Here is a 9,352-nt window from a genome sequence, read left to right as displayed (position 1 = left end):
ACCTCAAAACGAATTTTTTTAAGAATTAAAGTTCCTTAGAATATCATTAACTCTTTGAATTTTTTATTTTGAGACCGTCAATGGTCGTTTTGAGGTATTGAGTGGCCACTGGTGTTAAAAAGTGTAAAGTTCGATAGCCATACTGTTAAGAATTGAAGTTCAGTGACCACAATATTAAAATGGTAAAGTTCAGTTGCCATGAGTGTAATTTACCCTTTTTCTTTGAAGTGAAATCTGAGGGGTTAAATGTGTCGTTGGTCATTGAACTTATATGGTTGTCTCAAAATGGTTACTCAACTTCAAATTGTCTCCATAAAATCACTCAACTTTGAGTTTTGTCTCAATTAAGCCACTCCAACTATTTCAATTGTTAAAATAGATCAAACTGATGTCATGCCTGACACGTGAACATGAATCAACTTAGATATATGGTCAAAACGACACATGACATCCATTTATCCACGTGCCGGTTATTTTTATGAATAAAAAACAATATTTAGTTTTTTCATAAAAGTAACCAACATGTGGCTGTGATGAAGTGGAGCAAGCCTTGAACTATTTGGAGAAAGCTGATCTAGTGGCAAAGTTGAGATTTTGAAGTTAAAACGGGGTTGTTGGAATTTAGCGATTTCGGACCCTAATTTTATTGGATTCGATCCATTGAATCAAACCTATGGGTCTATAGATCCATGGTGAACGTATTTTTTAGCCATCTGAGGTCGTTTTGGGCCTCAAAACGGCAGTTTTGTGTTTTTGTCGCACTTTCAATTATTTCCGTGTTTTTTATTACTTTTCCTTTTAGGTTTCGAATTAGGTTTTATTTGTCAGCCTATATAAAGGCTCGACGCCCCCCTTATGTAATCAGTTTTCGATTAATAAAATTTCAGAGTTTATTCTCTTTTTTCAAATTTTCGTTAGTCGTGCGCGATTCAACGATCGTTGACGGTTTTAAGCATTGTTCGTGCACGAACAGTCGTTTAGGACGAAAGTCTGTTTATTCCGCTGCATCAGGCTGTCACGTGTCGTTTCGATTAGACATCTGAGTTAACTTATGCTTACATGTCAGTCATGATATCATTTCGATCCATTTTAATCATTGAAATCGTCAGAGTTATCTAATTGAGACAAAACTCAAAGTTAAGTGATTTTATTAAGACAAATTGAAGTTGAATAACCATTCTGAGACAACTATGTAAGTTCAGTGACCAATGGTGCATTTAACCCGAAACCAAACCTGAGTCTTGTAAATAAGTAAATAAATAAAAAATGAATAATAGTAGTAATTGAGTTGGCACCACCATAACCATAACCATAACTATGAGTGGAAACAAGTAAAAGCTGCTATTGCATTGAAATTGTCAATTATATGTAAATTATAATTACAACATCACTTTTTCTATTATGCATATAATATATAGTTTTTTATTTATTGCATGTAAATAATGTTATTTACATGTATTAATGTTCCCTAGTTGGTCCACATAAATTGATGGGCCAGATATTATTAAAGAAAAAAAGCAAATGAAATTGAAATGAAAGGATCCATCCCCCACCACCCACTTCCTTAAAACCTCCTCTCCTTTTACCATTTTAAGCTCCTCTTTTATTTCAGACATTCCATATGTTTCTGCCCCCACTTTCCTTTAACTACTCTTAATCTTTATCTAAATTTCAATTTTTTCTAATTCTGTTAGTAATTTTCAATTTTACACATTAATTAAAATTGGCAAAAGAGAAATTTTGGATAAAATTAGAAGTTTTGATCACTTTAGAGATTTTCACTAGTCAGATCTTTAATAGTGGTGTTTAATAAATAGAGATTTGAGAAATTTTTTAGGTTTAAACCTCTAATTTTGAAAAAACTAGTTTTATCTTAGAAATAAGGTGCAAAAATACTCCTGACGTTGACAATAAAGAACAAGTTTACCCAAACGTCGCCAAATTGGGTCAATTCCAGACTATAAAACACATATATTTTGTTCCTTATTCTGCGCTAATTACATATCCGTTGGTTCTAAAAAAAATCATATTTTTTATAATTTAATAATAGAATTGAAGATTAATATTTATAAATTCGGCAAAATATATGAATTCTTTTTGTCCAACTCCTAACGTCTAATCATATGTTTGTTATCTGTTACTAATGAATGATAAAATGACACACATGTGAAGTATAGATGACAAAATTCATGACCGAGAAGATATTTTGATAAATTATTTCTCAAATTGACCAAATTTGTCAATGTTAGGAGTAACATTGCTATTGACTGCCAACGTTATGGGAAAAATTGTACAATTTTAGACGTTAGGGGTATTTTTGCACCTTCCCTTTATCTTATGAGATTTTTCAATTAGTTTATTCCTCCGTCTCTTTTAAATGACATTTTTAACCCTAACTACCACCATTTACTCAAATAAATATTGTTTTGTTTTTTTACTTAAAAATAAATTAATAACATGATAATACATTTTTGTTATAAATGTCAATTAATATATTTACATTTATTATTAGTTTTTTTTAAAATTATATTTATATGTAAAATTATATGGATTAAAATTAATAATTAAACTAATAAATATTATTCGATATTTTAAGAAGAATATAAAAAGTATTATGCTTTTATTTAAATAAAATATTAAATTATAAATCAATTGGTATGTATTAGAAAGTGTATTATATAATATCCAATATACTATTAGTAATATAGGTTTAAAGTTCTTGATCCAACATTTAGGATCATAGATGTAGATCCCACTTTTATTAGTAAAAATCTAAGAACAATTCCACCGTTTAAATATACTTTTATGTATTATAAAAACTTAAGTTATAACATGTGTATATGATATTTTTTAGAAGGTGATTAATATGAATTATAAAATAAAATAAAATAATAATCATAAAATATTAATATTCTTATTTCTCATTTACACAAACAATTATTAGCGATCAGCTAAATCTTACTAAATAATTTTACATAAACAGCTACTCAAATCAGCTAAACAAAAAAATAATCAGCTAACACCTAACCACCTGTTGATTTAATTACTAATAATAATCATTTTATATCACTTTTTAAGAGTTTTATAATAATTTTTTAAACATAGTTTAATGTGAATATACAAAAATTATAAAAAAAATTATTTTTTAATTGTGAAAAATAAAATTTTTATATGCAAATGAAATGGGAAATGGGTTTTGAAGAAATTGAAAGCATAATTAGTAGAATGATTGGGGAAGTTTGTGGAAATAAAAAAAAAATAGGATTTGGTAGATATAATTTATAATTAAGAGAAAAAGGTAGGCATGATGATGCAAAACAAAAGCTCCAAGAAACCATACTAATTTGCTCCCCTTGCTACCAGGAATTTTGCCCCCCAATTTAATATAATATAATAGATATCCTTTTTTAACCTAAAAAGCACCCACTGTAAATTGCTTTACAAAAAAGTGTTTTATATTATTGGTTTTGATATATATAGCCCTAAACATTAAGATATCGTTTGATACGAATGTAATGTAATCAATGTTGTAATGTAATAGAATGTAATAATGATTCCACTATAATGTTTGGTTGACAAATTTTCAAAAAATTGGTAAAATGTAATTATTATTACAACAATAATTATGTTTGTTTCGTCAGATGTAGTTAGAAACTTCAATTATTCTCAAATTTTCATATGCATGGGAACATTGTCCATATATGATGGTTAAAAACTTGTTAATTTTTGTTTGTTTATCCCGTTTTCGTGTTTTCATGTTTTTTTTTTTTTTGCATTTTTCATGTTTTTCATTTTTTAGTTGTTCATGTCTTTTCCATTTTCCATTTCCGCATTTTCATGTTTTCCCCATCTTTTGCGTTTTTCTCATTTTTTTGTTTTTCGTATTTCATGTTTTTTTCGTTTTTCATATTTTTCTATTTTTCGTGTTTTGCCGTTTTCACCTTTTCCCCGTTCTTCGCGATTTTTATGTTTTTCTCATTTTATGTTTTACCGTTTAATAAAAATTATGGATAATAAAAATATATATTTGGGTCAGTTATAATGAGAATTCATACTTATTTTTTTATGTAATCCACATTATATAAATTTGTAAAGAAAAATTGTGTTATGTAATTGTGATTCCATTACGATAAAAACAATAGACCAATCCAAACATAGTAATGAATATCCATTGTAATTGACATTCCATTACAACGCTCATTACAACGTACCAAACGGAACCTAAATGTATAGAATATTCTTACCAGCTTTTGTTTTTTGAGAAAATATTCTTACCAATTTTTAATATCTAACTATATTTTTAGTCTTATTTAATATACACTGAAATACTAAATATGTATTGAAAATTGGTGAGAATATATTAATTCTCCCTTGATAAAGATAATAATTAAATAATATACATTGAAATACCAAATATGTAGTGAAAATTGGTGAAAATATTCTACATATTTAATGCTTATATGCAGGCCTTATATTAAACCCCTTAAATTTATATATATATATATATATATATATATATATATATATATATATATATATATATATATTATATCAGAACTAAATTTACACTTTGTGACCTAACGTTAGGATAAATTTAGCATTTATTTATCCTTTTAATTTATGAAAAAGAAATATTGTTAAAGAATAGACAAAATCAAGGTTGTCAAAACCGGACCCGTCGGCCAGGTCAACCCGATTTAACCAGACCGAGAGATAAACCGGTCCAAAAATACCTAATATTTTACAATGTTGAAAAAACGCTAAAAAAACCTTTGAATCTTCCGATTGAACCGTGAAATAAAAAATCCAATCACTGGAACAATTAGGAGATTTTTTAGAAGAAATGTGGGAACGATTCAATCAGAGGTGTAATTTTTTTAAAATTAAAAATTAATTTCAAATTACATTAACTAGTTTATTATTCATCCAACTAATTAATTGTAAATAGTAACAATAAATAATAATTAATAATAATTTTTTAAAAACTAATAATTAATATTAATAGAAAATTGAATAGACAAATATAACTGCAACCTATTCTTCTAAATCTTATTCTCTCTTTCTTTTGAAACTAATAATTTGTATTAAGAAATTTTTAGTGAATTGCTATTTTGGATAATCATATGATTCCATTTCTGTAAAACAAATTTTTAGTGAATATGGTAGTTAGAATTGGAGGTAAATAGCAATTAATATATGGTAAATATGCTAAGAGATAGTTAGAATTGGAAAAAGACATTGTAGGAAGTACAAATTTTGTGAAAATTTACGTTATTTCTCACATGCGGTTAGAAAAAACGTTTGGTCAATGGCTAGGCAGTCAGGGAAAACGCTTGGCCATTGGCCACGTGTTTTTCAGGACCGTCTGGCCACTGGCCAGACGTTTTCCCTGGCCACATGTCTAATGGCCAGACGGATCAGAAATAACGCCTAGCCGATGGGCAGGCAGAAATCATGTCCGCCTGTCTTTTGGGCAGCACGATTTTAACTTCCGTCTCCCATTTTGGATACGTTTTTTTTGTGTTTTCGAAGCAAAAATTTGAAAAAAAAACCATACCATGCCAGTAATCGGTCTCTTTCCTTTGCCCGGTTTCATTCCCGACATGATTTTCGTCCCGAAAGGTGATTTTGAGAGAGATTACAAAGTTAAGAGATTATAAAAGAGAGAATGAGAGGTTTTGAGAAATTTATATGAAATGGCAAAACTATTCAATAAGGGACGGTAACTAATAATTAAGGGCGGTAAATAGCAACACTCTATTTAATTTACATTTTGATATTAAAAAACACCATTATAATTATTAATATAATTTCATTGATACTATTAGTATTTTAGTTTTGCATTTTTACTATGTTAAGAAATTAAATAAAACTAAAAATTATTAGTTTTTATAGGATTGCTGTAACTCCGATTCAATTTCGATTGAATCTTGAACACTTTAATATTTTTATTGGTTCGATTTTGAAAAAAAAAATCCATTTCTTCTTTTAACATGGAATATCAGTTGCGTTCATATGGATCCTGATGACCATGGAAATTTGATCATTCACAACCGTTAGGTCTAGGCGGATTAAATATAAGTTTTAGGATATTTTGAATCTCCATCTTAGAATTTTAATCCGTCTAAATCTAATGGTGAATAACTAAATTTCCGTTGTCATCAGGTGTACATGAACACAACTGTATATATATATATATATATATATATATATATATAAATAATGGGGGGAGATGTGTGCAATATCTAGTGAGGTGTTAGTGTGGCGAATCGTTTTTGGTGTTGGGTTGGGACAGAAAGAATGGTTTGTGTGCAATTTTATTATTTTAATTTCAAAGATTCTCTAAAGCTTCTTCCTATTAAAATAATAATATATTTTAACACTGCCATCAAGAATGTTCAAACATAATAAAATTACTTTATGAAGCTGTCAATCTTCAAATCTAATATTACTTCCCTATTTCCTAGATTTTCTTTTCATTGTTATTTTTATTTTTATAATTTTATAACATTTTTTTTTGTTGATTGTATCAAGATTTCCTCATTGCCATCGTTATGGATGAACTAACAAGTTCACTTTAAGATGATATATCATAGTGCATGCTGTTTGCAGATGATATTGTGTTGGTTGATGAGACGAAAGAAGAAGCGGAGAGAAAGTTAGAACTATGGAGACAAACTCTAGAATCTAGAGGCTTTAAGTTGAGCCGAAGTAAGACTGAATATTTGGAGTGTAAGTTTAGCGACCATAGGAGTAGGGAGGCAGGGACAATCACCCTAGATGGGAGAGTTATTCAGGCCTCGGATTGCTTCCGGTATTTAGGATCGATTATCCAAACGGATGGAGAAGTAGATGGAGATGTTGCTCGTAGGATTAAAGCTGGTTGGTCGAAGTGGAAGAGTGCTACGGGTTTCCTTTGTGACCCCGGCATGCCTAATAGATTGAAAGGAAAATTTTATCGGACGGCAATTAGACCAGCATTGTTATATGGTACGGAGTGTTGGGCAGTGAAACACTGCCACATCCATAAGATGTCGGTGGCGGAGATGCGCATGTTGAGATGGATGTGTGGTCATACGAGAAAGGATCGGGTGAGTAATGAAATAATTAGGACAAAAGTAGGGGTCACATCTATTGAGAATAAAATGAGAGAAAACCGACTAAGGTGGTTTGGTCATGTGTGACGTAGAGCGCTTGATGCGCCGGTTAGGAGAACCGAAGAGTGGCAAAAGGATGTAGTGGTGAGGGGTAGGGGAAGACCTAAGCAAACTTGGAAGAGGGTGATCGAGAGTGACATGAGTTTACTGGGAATTGAGGAAAATATGGTAGTGGATAGGACGGAGTGGAAGGAGCGAATTTGTGTCGCTGACACGATTTGATTTCACGGTTTTATATGATAGTTCATGTTAGTCGACCCCGAATCATTTCGGGAGTAAGGCTTTATTGTTGTTGTATCATGATTTCCTCCTTAGACAGTTAGGTAGACAAATTTGAACCCTGTAAATTTTATAAATTAAATTCTGATTTCATTTAGAATTAAGATATAATTAATCCACTTTAAGTTGTTACAAAACAAAAAAACCACTGGAAGAAAAGATTCAATTACGCAATATAATTATTTTTTTTGTTATGAAATAATCTCACTTGAAATAATTGTGTGGGCAAAAGGAAAAAAAAAAAAACTCTTTCTGAATTCTAGTTTTAGTGAGATTTTGCTCGTGAATTTTGATTTTCTTAAAATGTAAATTTATAAAATTATTATACTTATAATCACATTTAAAATGAATACAAATATCCATCAATTGGAAATAGTTATAGTAATATGGTTTTCTAATCCCATCCCTTCAAGAGGCTCTCTAAAAAATAACAACAATTAATTAGCATTCGAAAAACCTAATGGTTGCGTCGATGTTGCCTCCACCTTCGATCCCTGCAATACCACCGAACGGAGGCGGAATACCACAACCCTCTTCCCTTCCTTCCTATAGAGATGCAGTGATTGATGGATTGATGCAAGAAGAACCTAGGGTTCAGTTGATCTCAGAGAAACAGGTATAGGAAAATTTGAGTATATTGATGGGAATCTCCTCTTTTAGAGTATAGCCCCTCAATCTGTGGGAAAATGGTCTTAGGGCTAGACTCATGCCCTTACTGTCAAAACCTTGGGCAAAATGTTGGTTGTATTTCCTTGAGAAACCGAGCCATAGAGCTTTGGAAACCGATTGGAAAAATTAATATGATGGATCTAAGGCATGAGTTTCATTTAGTTTAAGTTTGCAAACCTTGTTGATAAAGATTATGTGATCCGTGGTGGATAATGGATGGTTCAAGGGCATTATTTGATTGTTCACACTTGGTCTCCATCATGTGTCCCTTCTGACACTAATGTTGATTCAACCCTTATTTGGGCTAGATTCTCGAAGCTCCCATTATAATACTATGACGAGGATTGCCTTATGTTAATAGGCAATTCGTTTAGAATGCCAGTGAAAGTTGATAAAAACATGACCATCAAGGCTCAGGACAAATTTACTAGTGTTTGTGTAGAAGTAGACTTATACAAACCCCTTATGGCTCAATTTTGTTTAAATGGGAAGCATTATCATATTGAGTATGAGGGATTATATGTTGCTTGCGATAAATATGGTCATTATGGCCATGTGAAAGAGGGTTGCCTTAACCCTGGTATCTTGATAAGCAAGGCAACACCACAAGTCACTCCCTTGCAACCCAATAAGAACCGGACCCGTAGCCCTATGATTACTATGGCGATGGAGATCAAAATTGAGAAGGAAGGACATGTCTGAGCTCCATCACTTGGAAGCGATGTGGTGGATTTAGAGGATGAGACCTATGGTGCTTGGATGATTGTGCCTAAACATAATAAGAAACACACCCATGTCATTGAGAAACGAGCTACCGCATAGTCAAGAAACAAATGCCTTCTAGTCAATTCCAGTACAAAAAAGTGTCAGGCATGAACCTGAAGGTAAAAGCTTAGTTTCTGTTCCTGATAAACCGAATCATGGCTTTACTTTTGGTGCCACAAAATCTGGAGGGATTGCTCCTCCTCAGCCAAAATTTCATAGGCTGCCGAGGTTTCGGACTTGAGCTCTCATAATATATTAAGAGACCTTTCAAATAATGTTGAGGATCAATGGATGTTAGTAAAACCTATAAAGATAAAGAGACTGGTAGAATGTTTGATGATTCCCCAGGTCACAATAAGAGAAGTAGAGAATGTACTCCTACCACCGAACCCCTTGCCTCACGAAATTTAAATGCATCCTATTGAAGAAGGGCAGTCTTTCGCTCTGGGTCAACATTAATCTAGTTTGCTTTTGCTTTCTTT

Source organism: Euphorbia lathyris, chromosome 5, assembly GCF_963576675.1.
Source record: "Euphorbia lathyris chromosome 5, ddEupLath1.1, whole genome shotgun sequence".
Classification (NCBI taxonomy): domain Eukaryota; kingdom Viridiplantae; phylum Streptophyta; class Magnoliopsida; order Malpighiales; family Euphorbiaceae; genus Euphorbia; species Euphorbia lathyris.
The sequence above is the reverse complement of the archived record's forward strand: the minus strand, read 5'-3'. Positions refer to the sequence as shown.